This window comes from Neolamprologus brichardi, chromosome 23 (genome assembly GCF_056152115.1).
Source record: "Neolamprologus brichardi isolate AB-2024 chromosome 23, ASM5615211v1, whole genome shotgun sequence".
NCBI lineage: Eukaryota > Metazoa > Chordata > Actinopteri > Cichliformes > Cichlidae > Neolamprologus > Neolamprologus brichardi.
This window is the reverse complement of record NC_142125.1, coordinates 41,552,584-41,568,307: the sequence shown is the minus strand read 5'-3', so window position 1 is coordinate 41,568,307 and position 15,724 is coordinate 41,552,584. Positions and strand designations below refer to the sequence as shown.

At 41.7% G+C, this 15,724-nt stretch overlaps 2 non-coding genes across 2 annotated transcripts; one reads left to right on the top strand and one right to left on the bottom strand.

Annotated features, from left to right (window-relative positions):
• Window positions 1-4,506: 4,506 nt before the first annotated feature.
• Window positions 4,507-4,625, top strand: LOC148096488 (5S ribosomal RNA). Its single transcript, XR_015717278.1, has one exon. It is a non-coding gene; the product is annotated as a 5S ribosomal RNA (ribosomal RNA).
• Window positions 4,626-10,207: 5,582 nt separating this feature from the next.
• Window positions 10,208-10,326, bottom strand: LOC148096487 (5S ribosomal RNA). Its single transcript, XR_015717327.1, has one exon. It is a non-coding gene; the product is annotated as a 5S ribosomal RNA (ribosomal RNA).
• Between the last annotated feature and the right edge of the window lie 5,398 nt (window positions 10,327-15,724).

Here is a 15,724-nt window from a genome sequence, read left to right as displayed (position 1 = left end):
GAGTTTGAGGCTTGTGAGAACAACAGCCTGACTCAGTGAAGGATTAAAGATGTCTGTGAAGTATGATTGGACTACAAATGTTCCAACCAACATTCATCAGTCCTATAAATGAGATGCTGATATTCACACAGGTCACTTTTTGATGGGCGGAGCAATGTAATCACGCACTGACTGATTTTACACGTTTGGTTTTTAAATGCTTTTCTTGTTTGTTTCACTACTAATATAGCTACTTTTGGATTATTTCTGTATTTATTTATGTGAGATGTTCTTTTTTTATTTTGTGTTTGTTATTTGGTCGAGTGTGTGAGACAGATAAAGACTGGAACGGCCTGTAAACACAGTTATAGTGGAAAAAAGAAGCCAGTTTCTCTGTTTCCCTCCCACTGTGGTGTTTTTGTTCTAAATTTGAATCAAATGTTTTGGGTTTTTCTGAACACAGACTGCTGCCTATGCACTTGTGCCTTCATTAAAAAACAAATATTTGATGGAAGTTGAGTCTCTGAAGGCACACAGGTGTTTGTGCCAAGCAGGAGCTCTCTTTAAAGCACTTGTTGGTAAAAATGAATCCATTTAGTGTGACTGGACCTTCATGTTCTCTACCTGATCTCCCCTCATGGCTTTTTTTTACCCATGTTACACTACAGTGCTATTGATCCGTATCATCCCCTCCCTGCTCAGCATGACCTCCATGACTGTTAGTAATAAAATGTTCCTGTGGGTCACTTTGGGTCGATAAACCTTTTGGAGAGTGTGCGCACGGGAGCATCATCATCATCACCGTGGAGCTTCATCACAGCTTAATCTGTAGGAGTTGTGCGGGACTGTGGGTGTTCAGAGGATGTGAAATGGCACTGCCTCTATAATCTGAGCTTTGTCTTGGACTAGAAGAGCTAATCTGCCTATGGGGCCTCTTAAAGCAACACAACAGTCTATTCATCCAAGGCTGCTACTAAACGAGATGCGCAGATGTGGCCATACATCATTCTCCATATGTGATCCTCTCGGGCACCTGCTTTAGGCACTTGTAGCATCAAATTAATCACCCCCCCCCCCCCCCCCCCCCCCCCCCCTTTATGTGGTGTAAAGGCAAATAAGGGCACAAGAGAATGAGTGTAAACTATCAAAGGTGGACAGGAGGGCAAATGATGATGAATATCCACCACGTCACCGCTTGGGAATCTAGTCAGTCCGGTCCGAACAAGTCTTCGGCTTTCCAGTTCTCCTTTCTTCTGTTGTGTGTGTGCGCGTGTGTGCGTGCAGTTGTGTACCAGAGAGAGAGAGAGCTGCTCCACAAGAAGGAGGGAGAGAGGTGCGAGAGAAAGAGGAAGGCTGCGTGTAGTTACATGCAAACTGCATCTGCATCTCTCTGAGACTGAGCTCAGTACTGCTGCTGTTAGAACACATGTTTTCAGAGCCGTTGCAGGGGGGATATGAACTTAAAAACAACAACATGCTTGGACACTGCCAGCATCATGGACAGGTTTTTAAATCCCACACAGTTGCAAAGCAGAAGATGAAGCATCGCCAAATATGTTTCCAAACCAACTTCCTTCCAAGCCAAAGAAGAAAATATGATGTCCAAATCACGGACAAGCAGCATCAACAGCTGTTTATGTTTTTAAACCGATTCTGCACAGAGAAGCATTTTTTGAAAACTGTATTGATTAGGGCTGTTCGATATAACGATATGTATCGGATGACGATATAAAAACATCTATCGTTTCATTTTACGCTATCGTTTGTTTCGTGGTGTCGCAAAATAAACTGTTTACAATATTTGTTCATGTTTTGATGTCACTGTAGCGGCTATATTCATTTCTTAAAGTTCTCTTTCTCTTATATTTAATATAACCACACTACGGACGGACAAGCGCCTGTTTTTATGCGTTGTCGTTAGCAACAACGACGGTAAAACCTTTGCGTGTCTGCTTGTTTATTTTCCACATAAACCTTTCACAATAAAGCTCAAGATCCTGTTGAGACTTTTCAAAATAAACTGAATCACGTGAAAGATGCAGAGTGTTTACGGATGAGAAGCCAAAAATAAAGCTTAGACTCAAACGTTAGAACAGGCTTTTCCCCGCAGCACGCCGTGGAATAAATACTCACAAAGAAAACGGCGCCGTTACAACTTCTGTCTAAAAATGTATCGTTTCAATTAAAACACTCGACTCCAGCTACACGACGCCCAGCTGGGAACACTTCACGCAAGTCGAGCTGCCCGAGATTCACAGAATTTACAGAAAATGTTAAATTTTTGCAGGAGCGATTCTAGGATCAGAGCTTTGGGGGGGCTGAGCACCCAGAGAGCTGCCCAGCCAGCCAAGATACACTTTACTCGTCACAATGAGACTTCTTCCCCGTCTCTGTCGGTCCCTGCATCCTCCCTGTCCTCATCGTCTGTCGTCTTCGTCTCCTTTATCAGTCATCATAATTTTACCATCTCTGTGCAAGTCTGCAAATTTCTTTATTAAATCATAAGATTCTTAAATTCATCAAGTCTCTCTGTGCCTGGGTCCTCGTCACAAAACATGACATCACTGTTTTGTACTTTTTAACAATTTAATCTCACATTTGTGAAAGAAAAGCAAAACACTTTTTTGAAAAGTCTGTAACAAAACCATCAAATCTGATAAAGGTTATTTAAATGCTGCAAAAGAAGAATGGATTGGAATAAAAAAATACATATCCTAACCTTAATTACTGGAGGAGAATAATGAATGATGCTCATAGTGAGTAAGAAGTAAACTGAGTGCATTTTTTGGACAGAGATTCACTTTTAATGTGTTTGTATAATATAATACAGATACATAAAAAACACTCCTGAAACATAATAAATTTTTACAAATAAATTATTACAAAATATTAAAAAAGAATATAAAAATGGAGGCAACTTTGCCTGTGGTAGAATGTATACAATGCATGAAAACATCTTTACTGCAGATACTAATTTTGTGTTGTTAGATTTATGAGTTTCATGCTTTCATAGTGGTCCTTGGGAGAGCTTGACATTTTTATCAGGTGGTCCACACTGTAAAAAGTGTGAGAAACACTGATAAGTGTTTGTGTGCTTTTGGAAAACATTTAAAGCTGCAGTACAGAATCTTTGAAACAAGCTTAAAACATGTTTAGAATATAAACAGAGCATCTGCTTCTCTTTACAGCTCCTCACTCCACCAGGGCTGTTTGGCTCTTTCTGATAGTGTGCAAATGTGATGTACGTACTGCGGCAGTCATACAGACAACTGGACGGTCCAAAAGTTGGCCGACCTATTACTGGCTGAGGTTTTAGTAGAGTTGTGGCTGAACCACATAAAAATATCTCATTAATTTTAATCTCCCCGATCAATGATAATGTTATGTTGGAATGTTGTTAAAGAGGGTCAAAATGTTTCAGCCCAGTTTGTTTTGCAGATTCTGTACAGCAGCTTTAATATAGGGAGGACACAACTTCCAGATTGTGAGTAAAATCAGGTTTTTTCTCTTTGTCAGTTTAACAGTTTGTGTTGTGCCTGTCACTGCTCCCTGTCTGTTTTCTTACCTGCTTCTTCCTGACCTTGTACTTTCTCCTCACGTTCCCTCTTTCCTCTCTCCCTCTTTGGACTGACAATCATACACAAACAGATTCAATTAGACGAAAAATTAAATTAATATAAAAAATAATATTAAGATCACTAACAAAAAGTCCTCTCTCAGTGTACTTTCAACCAAAAGGCAAATAACCAAACCACACGAACATCTAATAAAAGATAAACATTGAAACACTGATCCAACATTATTCTTGATTCACGGATCATTTGATTTTACACTTTTACCTGAATGTGGCTCCACGTTTCCAACACTGCAGGTTACCTGGTGTAATGTTTTTCAGCTAAAAAGAAACATGGTCGGACTCCTACCTAACTATATAAAGAGTAACTGAAGGTTAAATGCAGCCAACATGTCCTGTTTTAAGCCAGGCACTTCCACCTCCGCTCTGCTGCGTCTCAGCCACCATCGCTCTGGCAAAAAGGGCGCTAGAGCCAGAGCAGGGGAGAGCTGGAACAAACCAGGCGGTCTCCCATCCAAGTACTGACCAAACCCGACGCTGCTTAGCTTCCGAGATCAGACGAGATCGGGCGTGTTCAGGGTGGTATGGCCGTAAGCGAGGGACGGTTTCAGAAACAGCCTTTTTATACATGCTGTGATGAGACAGTCATGCTTACGTTTTGATGTCCTGTATATAAGTTGAATTGTCCAAACCGGAAAAATGTTGGACTTCCAAATGGTCCTAACACACTGTGTGCTCTCTGTCACTTTAACACTGTGCTGTGAGAAACGAACATGTGTTATTATGGTGACGTTACGGCGGGAAAAGCATTTTTGCAGCTCAGTGTTGAAGCTGCAGTTCACAAGAAAGGTTTGAATGTTTTGGCTGTAACACGTGAAGCTTAGCACAATACTATATTTGAAAGTGTGTGACATTTGCCAAGTATAAAAGGTGTTTTATAGCGGGCTTCCCTCGCTTACGGCCATACCACCCTGAACACGCCCGATCTCGTCTGATCTCGGAAGCTAAGCAGGGTCGGGCCTGGTCAGTACTTGGATGGGAGACCGCCTGGGAATACCAGGTGCTGTAAGCTTTTGCACTTCCACACACAAACTGCAGAGGGCGCCGCTGCTCACTCAGTGGAGGCAGCATCAGGAAAAGCTTCGTGACAACGCTCCTGATTGCATTTCGCTTTTGTGCAAAACAAAACAAAACAAAACAACAAGAACGAAATATTTAGGAAATACACGAACTGATTTATTCTGTAAATGTAGAAAATGTCTATGGCTAGTCCATCTGGGCTCAGTAGTGAGGAACTTGTTAACCTTGTAGTGTGCAGCTGGCACAGTGTCAACCTGACACCCATGTGCAACGAGTTTGAACTCTCATTGGCTGCCGACTGCGCTCCCGAAGAATACTGAATAAATGCGCATCAGTGTGCTACCCTGAGCAGGGAACACGATATCATGGAGTTTCTAACATGGAGCAAGGTGAAGGTGACGCTACTATGCAGGACCGCCCCTGCTTAGCTTCAGAGATCAGATGAGAACAGGCGTGGTATGGCCGTAAGTGAGAGGCTTCCTCGCGAACGGGGTTCATGTAGATACTGTAACTGTTGGCAGAGGTATGAAAATGCGCAGGAAAATCTGACGTGCATGGCAAACTTCGTCGACGATATTTAGGGAGGAATAAACACACGTCAGCCTTCACCATTTTGATGAACGCATACGCCCCCTAGAGCGCGCTAACTTTATTAACAGGCACACAAATGTAAACCACACATCAAACATAAATGAACCATTTGACTGTCTCCATAATTGAGAGCATTTTCTCTTCTTATGTCAACACCCCCGCTGTCATATTATGATGTTCTTAAGTAAACAAAAACAAACAACAAACAAAGGGTCTCTTCCTCAGTACAGTATACATGTCTGTATACCATGTTAATGCCCAAACATAAACTTCTCAAACTTGAACAGCTTAACTTTTGTTGCAGGTTTTGTCATTACATCTGCAACCATCTCTTCTGTTGAACAATAATCCAGAGTTATTTTTCCTGCACTCACAGTTGACCTCACAAAGTGGTACTTTATGTCAACATGTTTACATCTCTGTCTCGTCACAGGATTCTTCGCCAACGCAATTGCACCCTGATTATCTTCATGAACTTTTGGCGGTGGGTATTTTTGTCCATCGATACCTTGTAACAGTTGCATTAGGTACAAAACTTCTTGTAGGGTTGCAGCTAAAGCCATGTACTCAGCTTCACAGGTAGATAATGCAACAGTAGGTTGTCTTTTGGTTTTCCATGAGATTAAAGGACCATCTACAGACAAGCTTATGCAATAACCAGTTGTACTCCGTCTGTTTGTTACATCAGCTGCCCAATCAGCATCGCTGTATGCCCACAGCCTCAGTTCTTTGTTGTCACATTTCCTGTAACACAGTTCTTTCTCGGTTGTCCCTTTCAGATACCTCAGTACATGTTTTACTGTAGTCCATTGGTCTTCAGTTGGCTCAGTAAAGTACTGTGAAAGTTTACTGACTATAAAACTCAAGTCTGGTCTTGTGCATGTAGCCAAATAGATCAGACTACCAACTGCTTCTCTGTACCTTTTGACATCACTCATCCTTTCTGCATCATCAGCATAGTTCAGTTTTTGCTCACAAGGTGTCTGTCTTTCTTTACAATCCTGCATGTTGAATCTTTCAAGTATTTTTTCCACATATTGTTTTTGTGACATTTTTACACAGTTATCACTCTGGTCAAAATCTATACCAATGAAATGTCTCAGTTACCCAAATCCTTCATTTTGAATTTTGCTGCAAGCATTTTCTTCACAGCAGTTAGTTCACTTTCATCACTAGCAGCAATGATCAGGTCATCTACCCATACAATCAGAATCACCTTCTTATTTTCTGTCATTTTTGTGTAAACACAATGGTCAACGGGATTCTGCACAAAGTTGTTCTCACTCAGATATTCATGCAACAACTTGTTCCAATTTCGGCCTGATTGTTTTAGCCCATATAGCGACTTTTTCAGCTTGCACACCAGTTTTTCATTTGTGTCGGATTTTACCTCATAGCCCTCTGGTTGTTCCATGAATACCACACAATCTATTGGTGCGTGAAGATAGGCAGCTTTAACATCCATCTGATGTAAAAGCATGTTTTCTTGTGCTGCCTTTTGCATCAACACTCTGATACTAGTCAGGTTAGCAGTAGGGGAAAATGTTTCTTCATAATCCACACCTATCCTCTGACTATATCCTTTAGCAACATAACGTGCCTTGTACTTCTCAGATCCATCAACATTGTTTTTGACTGCGTACACCCATCTACGCCCCACTGTCTTCTTACCCTCAGGCAAAGTGGTTAAGGTAAATGTGTCATTTTCTCCTAGTGATTGCATCTCTTCGTCCATTGCACTGACCCATTTCTCTGAGTTAGATGAAGTTATTGCTTCCTTGAATGTTTGGGGGATGTTACACATTGCTCTGTAACAATAATCCATGTTTGTGAGTACTTGATCACAATCCTCCTTATCAGTAACATATTCACTTAAGTACCCAGGCCTCTTTCTCACTCTGGAAGGATACCTTGCAGCCTCGCAGTCGAGTTCGTTCTCCTGTGACTGGCTGCTCATCTCAGACATGCTTACTGGGATCTGTTCCTGAGTATCTGTGTGTTCTGTACTCACATCAGTCTGTCCTCTGGTCTTGGTGAACCTGTTCGGTGTCTCAAAGTCACCCTCATCATCTGGCACCTTGTCAGTCTGTGTTTGTCTCTCTACTCTTGTTTTAGTCTCAAACTTCACCAGTCTATGCTTCTGTACTTTCCCACTGTCTGGGTAGTAGACCATATAAGCTGGACTGTTCTTGTCATATCCAACAAAAATTCCTTTCTCACACCTTGAGTCTAGTTTTCTCTTGTTCTGCCTGTAGGCATAACACACTGACCCAAATGTCTGCATCCTGGAAAGGTTTGGCCTTCTTCCTGTCAGCATTAGATATGGTGTCTGTTCTGTGCGTCTGTTAAAACATCTATTCCTCACTACAGCTGCTGTTTGCACTGCGTAAGTCCACAACTCTTTAGGTAACTGTTTCTCTATTAACATACACCTGGCCATATCAAAAAGAGTGCGCCAATTGCGTTCTGCAGTACCATTTTGGTGTGGTGAGTATGGTGCTGAGGTCTCATGCCTGATTCCATTTTTGCTAAGGAGTGCCTGATACTCATTTCCCATAAACTCTGTTCCATTGTCAGACCTGATACATTTAACTTGCCCATACGGGGCTGTATCAGCCAAAAACTTCTGTGTCGCTTTTGCTGTGTCACTCTTATTTTTCAGAAAATACACAAACACTGCACTGGAATAGTCATCAGTGAATGATAGTGCAAATCTATATCCATCTCTGGACTCTGGGTCTACTGGACCAGCTACATCTGTGTGTACCAACTCTAAGGCGGTTTTGGCTCGTGCATCAGGGTCCCTGTTTCTAGTTTGAACAAACTTTCCCTGTGTGCACACTTCACAATGCAGGACAGATTTATCTGTTTTTCCTTTGATTGCCATACCATCAACAACACCTTGTAATCTCTGAATGTCATCATAATTACAGTGACCAAGAATTTCATGCCATGTTTGCATGTCATAGCAACCCTTACACTGGTCTTTACCTTCAGTGTTTACTGTTTGCAGGTAGTACAGTCTGTTGTACTCATATATTGGGAACCTTGTACCGTCTTTGTGTCGCAGAGTGTCTTTTCCTTGCTTGAAGATCATAGTTGCTCCATTTGAGGTAGCTGCTTTCACAGAGAAGATGTCTTGTGGATACGATGGGATGTACAGTGCCTGTTTCAAGGTTGTTTTGTGGCACTGTCCCCTGCTGTCCATCAAACAAAACTCTGCCTCCCCTCTTTGCTCTGCAACTCCAGTGCACTTAGTGCCGTCAGCCAACTCTACGTAGTGTGACTTGGGCTGGAAACTGTCGTCGAATCTCCTGAATTTCGTTATATCTGTAACAATATGCGAAGTTGCCCCTGTGTCCACCATCAGACCCTTTTTGTTGATGCCATGCTCTGACTGGAACGCTGCATCCTTGCTGCTCACCCGGAATGCATAGTCTTTGCTACCCGACTCTTCGGAAACTTTCCGTGCGTTGTCTTGTCGACGTTTCCGTCTGCATGTAGAGTCCCGATGGGTGGTGCTTTTACACTCGCTACACCACTGCTTGCGCTGACACGTCCTGGCTTTGTGTCCCTTTAGTCCGCATCTGAAACACACTATGTCTGCATTGCCGGCCCCACGGTCATTCGATTTTTCAAACGTGGGATTGTCGCACGGTCTTGCACGTGCTTTCATGATGTTGTCATCTGACGCTGCGGCGCGCATTTTCTCTGTGTCTTCAAAGCTTCGCAATTTAGTTTTAAGTTCAGCAAAAGTCACTTCGACTTCACTTTGTGTGACATGGATAGCAAACGGTTTGAATGATTCTGGCAGTCCCTTCAAAACCATTGCTACCAATAGCCCATCACTCAATGTTTCTCCAGCATTCCTCAGGGCTGTGATTATTGTCTCTGCTCGTATCACATACTCAGTCACACTCTCACTGCTGGACTTTTGGAGCGAAGTGAGTTCTGTATACAGGCTAATTATACGAGGCTTTCCTTTACCTGCATAATAGTTTCTTAGAATCCCCAGCGCCTTCCGTCCATCATCCGCTGCTTCTCGCATAACAAGAGACAAACTTTTGTCATCCAAAAACTGGATCAGCTCCGCGTAGGCCTCTGCATTCTTTGCTCTGTCTTCTTCTTCCTCCGCGTCGGTAGGCTGCTCCAAAATAATGTCTCTTAAACCTTGCAGACGAAGGTGGCCCAAAAATTTTGTCTCCCATAGTTCGTAATTCTTTTCGTCTCCATCAAAAACTAGCCGAGCCCAACGGCTACTTGACTCAGCGGCTCGTCGGCTCATGGCGCTAGCATGGTATGCTAATCCTCACCGAGTGCGCAGTACGTCGCGGCGTTTTCTCTCGTTGGCAAAACCACATGGACTCCTTCGGAAGACTTCTTAGCTTCCTGGGCCCATAACCTGTTGGCAGAGGTATGAAAATGCGCAGGAAAATCTGACGTGCATGGCAAACTTCGTCGACGATATTTAGGGAGGAATAAACACACGTCAGCCTTCGCCATTTTGATGAACGCATACGGCCCCTAGAGCGCGCTAACTTTATTAACAGGCACACAAATGTAAACCACACATCAAACAAAAATGAACCATTTGACTGTCTCCATAATTGAGAGCATTTTCTCTTCTTATGTCAACAGTAACCCATTTATTGGGATTTAAAAAACAATTTAGAGTGAAGGATATTGATTAGTTTCTACTTTTTTTAAATGATACCTGCACATGACAGCAGAGTAATAATGCATACTTAATGCTGCAATATTCACGTCATAAACAATTGTGAGTGTTTGCACAAAAACATCTACAGGTGCTCTGTGCATGTACAGTGATATTGATGTAACGCTTGAAGAATTTGACATTACTACATCAGTGGAAGAGCTGTTTGCACAAGACTCAGTAACCATCCTATTAGAAAATGAGCTTAAAGGGTGCCGCCTCAGATCCGTTTCAATATTTAAACTGTCATTTGTGTGTTGAAGTGCAAAAGCTTACAGCACCTGGTATTCCCAGGCGGTCTCCCATCCAAGCACTGACCAGGCCCGACCCTGCTTAGCTTCCGAGATCAGACGAGATCGGGCGTGTTCAGGGTGGTGTGGCCATAAGCGAGGGATGGCTTCAGAAACAGCCTTTTTATACATGCTGTGATGACACAGTCATGCTTACGTTTTGATGTCCTGTATATAAGTTGAATTGTCCAAACCACAAAAATGTTGGACTTCCAAATGGTCCTAACACACTGTGTTTTCTCTGTTAGTGATGGTGAGATGAAGCCTCATGATGAACTGAAGCTTTCCACCCAATTGGTCGACTCATGGTTCGAAGCATTGTGATGATTCATTTGCTCTACTGCGCCATCAAGTGGACAATTCAAGTGAAGGCTCTGTGATTATAATGATGTGTAAACCTCTAAACTGAATAAATAAATTGTTTTCTTGGTTATTTATCCTGAATATTGTCTCAGTATGTGTGATACAAAAGAGAAAGTGGAAACTATCAGGACAGAGTTTTGGTATGTTTGTGTAACTGTTAGCCTCAGACAGTCAGTCAAAAGTATAATTCAGATCATAGATCAGTACATTTGCATATTTTTATAACTATAAAAAGAAAGCTGACACTTTCGAGACTTTATCTAATGTGTAAGCATCACAGCAGATGTCTTAGATTAGAATCAGTGAGCTGTCGGCTTTCAGCCCCGACCGTGTCCGTGCTGTCTGGTGAGAAAGGCGACATTTCACTGATTCTGACGCGTCAGCGCTTTGTGTTTTTGCACGTCTGCACGTCTTTGTGCAGAATCGGTGTACCTGCTCTCATTTACTGTTTTAGCTGTTTGGTGGTGGTTAAAATGTAGTAATATTTATATTAAAAATCGATTCAGAATTTTAATGAATCGATATCACGTTATCCAAGCTAGAATCGATTTTAATCGATAATCAAAACCCGCTAGTACCTGTGTAATCATGCTTATGTACATCTGGATAATGACACAAACTAGTATTTGGCGCTTCACTTTTTAATAAACTAAAAGACAGAAATCAGATTATAGGATCTGTAGTGTTGTTTATTTATATTATGGTGCTTATCATTTGTGATATTTATTACTGTGTGCATACTTTATTAGGAGAGATAAAATAAAATAAAAAATCTCTTCCTTCCTGGTTCCATCGATTAAGGAAATGCTTAAGTAACTATGTAACACGTACGTAATCCAATTCCATAACACAGTGTGATGGGAAATCAGCTGTGTTTTTCTGCCCATTTTATTTCGAATCTGGCGCAAACCGGTGAACCAGTCCCTGAATCAGTCACGTGGTACGGACTGCCCGGGAGGCCTCGAACGTCACTGCATACGTAATCAAAGCAAGCCTCGATACGCGCTTCACAGACACGCCCCCGAGATTACCCGACACACGATTCGACACTTCGACACACAGGACACATCACTAGTGATGTGCGATACCACTGATTTCCTTTCCGATCCGATACCAAGTAATATTCAGGGTGGTATCGACGATACTGATCCGATACCGATACTTTGTACAAAAACGTATTTTATTTCTTGTATCTCAAATTATAGCATCATAATGATTACAGGACATCAGATTACTTGTTCTTAAAACGTAATAATGCAGAGTTCATCATATAGAAATAAAAAAAACTGAAGTTGTGCACTATTTGAACTCCTTGCCTGCCTGCAGCACTAAAGGACTCCGTGAGAGACGTCTGTCTCGCCCTAGCAGCACCTCTCCTCCTCTTCAGTTCACCTCAACATACGCTCGTCATATTCTGTGATATGATTTACTCTGAGGTGCTTGACAAGGTTAGTGATGCTGCCACAACCATACATGCCAACCCTGCTGATTTTTCCAGGAGAATCCCGAATTTCAGTGCCCCGCCCCCCCCCGAAAATCTCCCGGAGCCACCATTCTCCCGAATTTCTCCCGATTTTCCACCCGGACGACAAAATTGAAAAACCATGTTGTAGAATTCATAGCACGGCCCAGCCAATTCCAGTTTCCAACAATGACGGCAGCTACTTAGTTTTAATATTACTCTGATTTCTCTTTCTGGGTCACAAAAAACTTTTAACACGTTTTCAGGTGAGAATGTAGCTGTGTGAACTTCAAATATCTGAGCCGACCGACACATCGTTTTCAAACCCCCGCGGTCTTTCACTACTCGGGTTAAACATGATATATAAGTCACTTAGATAACTTAAAAATGTTATTGTTTGGCTTTTCAGTGTTTTATTTGTTCGTGAGTAAATCGCTTTGGCTGAGTTATTAGATTAGATTAACTTAAATTTAACTTTATTAATCCCTCAGGAGGGTTCCTCCGGGGTTTTCACACAGCTGAATAAACGTCAAACAGAAAACGAATTAAACAGAAGTGTGAGACGGTCGAGAGTTTAAGTCAGCGCCCGGTTATATTTTAGATAGCAAGGAGCAGATGGCAGAGTTTCACTCCACCGGGGGAGCTCGTGACGTACTACCCGGCTTTCTTTAGACCGCGAAGGGTCTTCAGGTGGAAGCAGCCTCTGAATTTGGACACCCCCACTGTTTCCGGGCCGGCCAATAATAACGGTGACATTTAACGTATTTTACCCAATAAATAAACACTGTAAAATGTAATTTTAATGTCTCCCTAATTCTGAGGTCTCAAAGTTGGCAAGTATGGCAACAACATCTCACTTTTTTGCCACATTGCAAACCAAGTCTCAGCTGTTTGTGGAGGTAAAATAAGTCTGCACATGACTCCAATTACACTCAGCTATTGTTGTGAGTGCGCACGCCAAGGGGCTGCGAGACTTTTATACAGCCGTATTTCGCACATGACCATGAAAGGCGGAAGAGGAAGTAGTTCCTTTGAATGTAGACAATCTGAACGTTACAGATTCTTTCCACTGTGTTCCTGTTAATGATAAACTACAAATTTACCCTAAATTACTAAAATATCGATATTTTAATGTGAGAATCGATTCTAGAACATAAATGACTGGTATCGATAAATCGAGGAATCGATATTTCAGGATCGATCCGCACATCACTACTCTCTGTCACTTTAACACTGTGCTGTGAGAAACGAACATGTGTTATTATGATGACGTTACGGCGGGAAAAGCATTTTTGCAGCTCAGTGTTGAAGCTGCAGTTCACAAGAAAGGTTTGCATGTTTTGGCTGTAACATGTGAAGCTTAGCACAATCCTATATTTGAAAGTGTGTGACATTTGCCAAGTATAAAAGTCTGGAGGTAAAACAACAGTAAACAAGGAGCGAATATCACACACTCTTATGTATTTTTATTTCTTCATTTGAACACAATAACACACTTTAGTTTGCAGTCAGATTATTGATTGGTTTAAGTACATTTGTTCTATTTGTAAGGCTGCACATTTAGTGTACTTATGTATTTATACCAATTCTTTATTTTTGGTTTGATTTTGACTAATCTTTGTTTGTTCTGCCTGTATCTTACGTACCAATGGTAGGTACTAGTCAGGGTCTAAAGCACTTATATACATAGAGGGGATGACTGGACCACACCACTTCCTGCTGAAGGGGGAGAATGTGTATTTTCTTTAATTAAAAGAGCTTTTGTATTTAACAAAATATGTGAGTTTAGTGGTTTTGATTTTCTTCTTTGGTGTTTAGTTTATTACAAACTGGAATGTAGATTTCTTTGGTTTCTCAGCTGGCCTGGGAACACCTCAGTATTACTCTGAATGCACTGGAGGAAAAGGCTGGAGGTCTGGGCCTCTCTGCTCAGCCGATAAGTAGAAGAAATTAGATGGATGGATTAAAGTGTTGGTGAATGTCATGTTTGCCTGCAAAGATGCAAATAAATATTGAGTTTTTTCAAGTAAAGGAAAACAATACCGTAAGAATACCTCCAATCTCTCAACTAACATCTCAAAGCAGCATGTTTCTAATAAAGTGTCCTCTAGTGGTCCGAGTGCTTAAAAACAAAGTAGAAAGAATGGCTAACAAAATGGGTTTTAAAACTTAAGAAAGCATTTTGAAACCCAGACATCAAAACTTAAAGGTTTCATAGAGAGGAACAGTTTTCTCACTTCTGGCTTTGCCTTCACTGACCCTCGTATTGTAAATCTGTGTACTTCAGTGAACTAGACTTCTATTGTTGTCAGTCACCACTTACACTGTCAGGGATCAACCTTCAGTGACTATTAAAGCATGAACTTAACTCTGAATGTTTCAGGACCGTGTTGAATCTATTCCAGGAAGAATTAAGACCGTTTTGAAGGAAAATCTAAGAAAGTGGCCAGTTTGTATATGCCCTGCACATCACTGACATCGCTCATTAAAAGACAACAGCCAGTAGGGGGCAGCAGAGGAGCGTCAGTTTGCCCAACACAGATGGTTTTCATCTGACCTTAAATGTCACAGGAGGACAAAAACTGTAGATATGATGTTAGAAGTGAAAACAAACTCCAAAATCACTGCCGTCAATCTAATATCATCTCATTTCTTTTAAAAAGATCATGAACACTGATATATCTGAGATCATGAACATGTAGGTTTAGTGGAGCTTTAACAAAACTGTTCTGTTCTTCACCCACACTCGAGAGTCAGGCAGCTTAAATGTGTTTGTCTTCATCTGTAGTTACGTTTCATTGGCTGGAAATGTGCTAACTGGAATCATTCATGAGTCCAGATGAACAAAAACAAGTGTTTACTGCTCCACGCTGCACGAATCTGAATCAAAATCACTCAGACGCGCCCACGTAGGCATTCCACTAAAACCATGTGACCACCTTCACCTTTAAACCTGTCGTGAATATAATTTTAGACTCTTCATTTTATTTTGAAAGAACACATTTGCAGGAAGTGCGGCTGCTGCAGAAACTCTTCACTTTTCACTGGCTTTAATCTTGAAGGTTTCTCCAGATGTGGAACATTCACGCTAAACATTCAACATCTGACGACCGTCTCCGTGTAAAACACTGACAAACTCAAACTTTATACGGTAACTGACAGATTTATTCCTCCATTTTCAGGCATTTCACAATGAACTTGGATTAGTTTGATGATTTTATTCACGTTGGTGAATAAAACCAGCCAAGAGGCTGATTCCTGCAGAGGAGGAGGCAGAGTGGAGGAATCTGCAGGTTCTGTCTCTAACACACAACCAGAGCTTCAATCATAACGAGCACATAATAAAACCATGATCCCCCCTGATCGACTCTTTTAGCCTGTTTCCTCTGGATCGAACAGGATCTAACAAACCCCAGCTTCTGCTGGGACACTGGTCATCATGGGAGGAAAAAGATGGCTGCCGTGTTGCTGTTTCCTGTCTTACACCAGGGTTATACTTCCTGTATCTGTGGATCTGAGTTTTTAATCAGAGGATGAACTTAAAGCTTTCAGTCTGCTCTACAACCCACCACCTATCCACACGTCTTCTAAGTGGACTGGAAATCAGTAAAGCTTCTACCAGACTTTAGTAAATATTGCATTAAGATGAGCAGACAGATTTTAATCTCAGC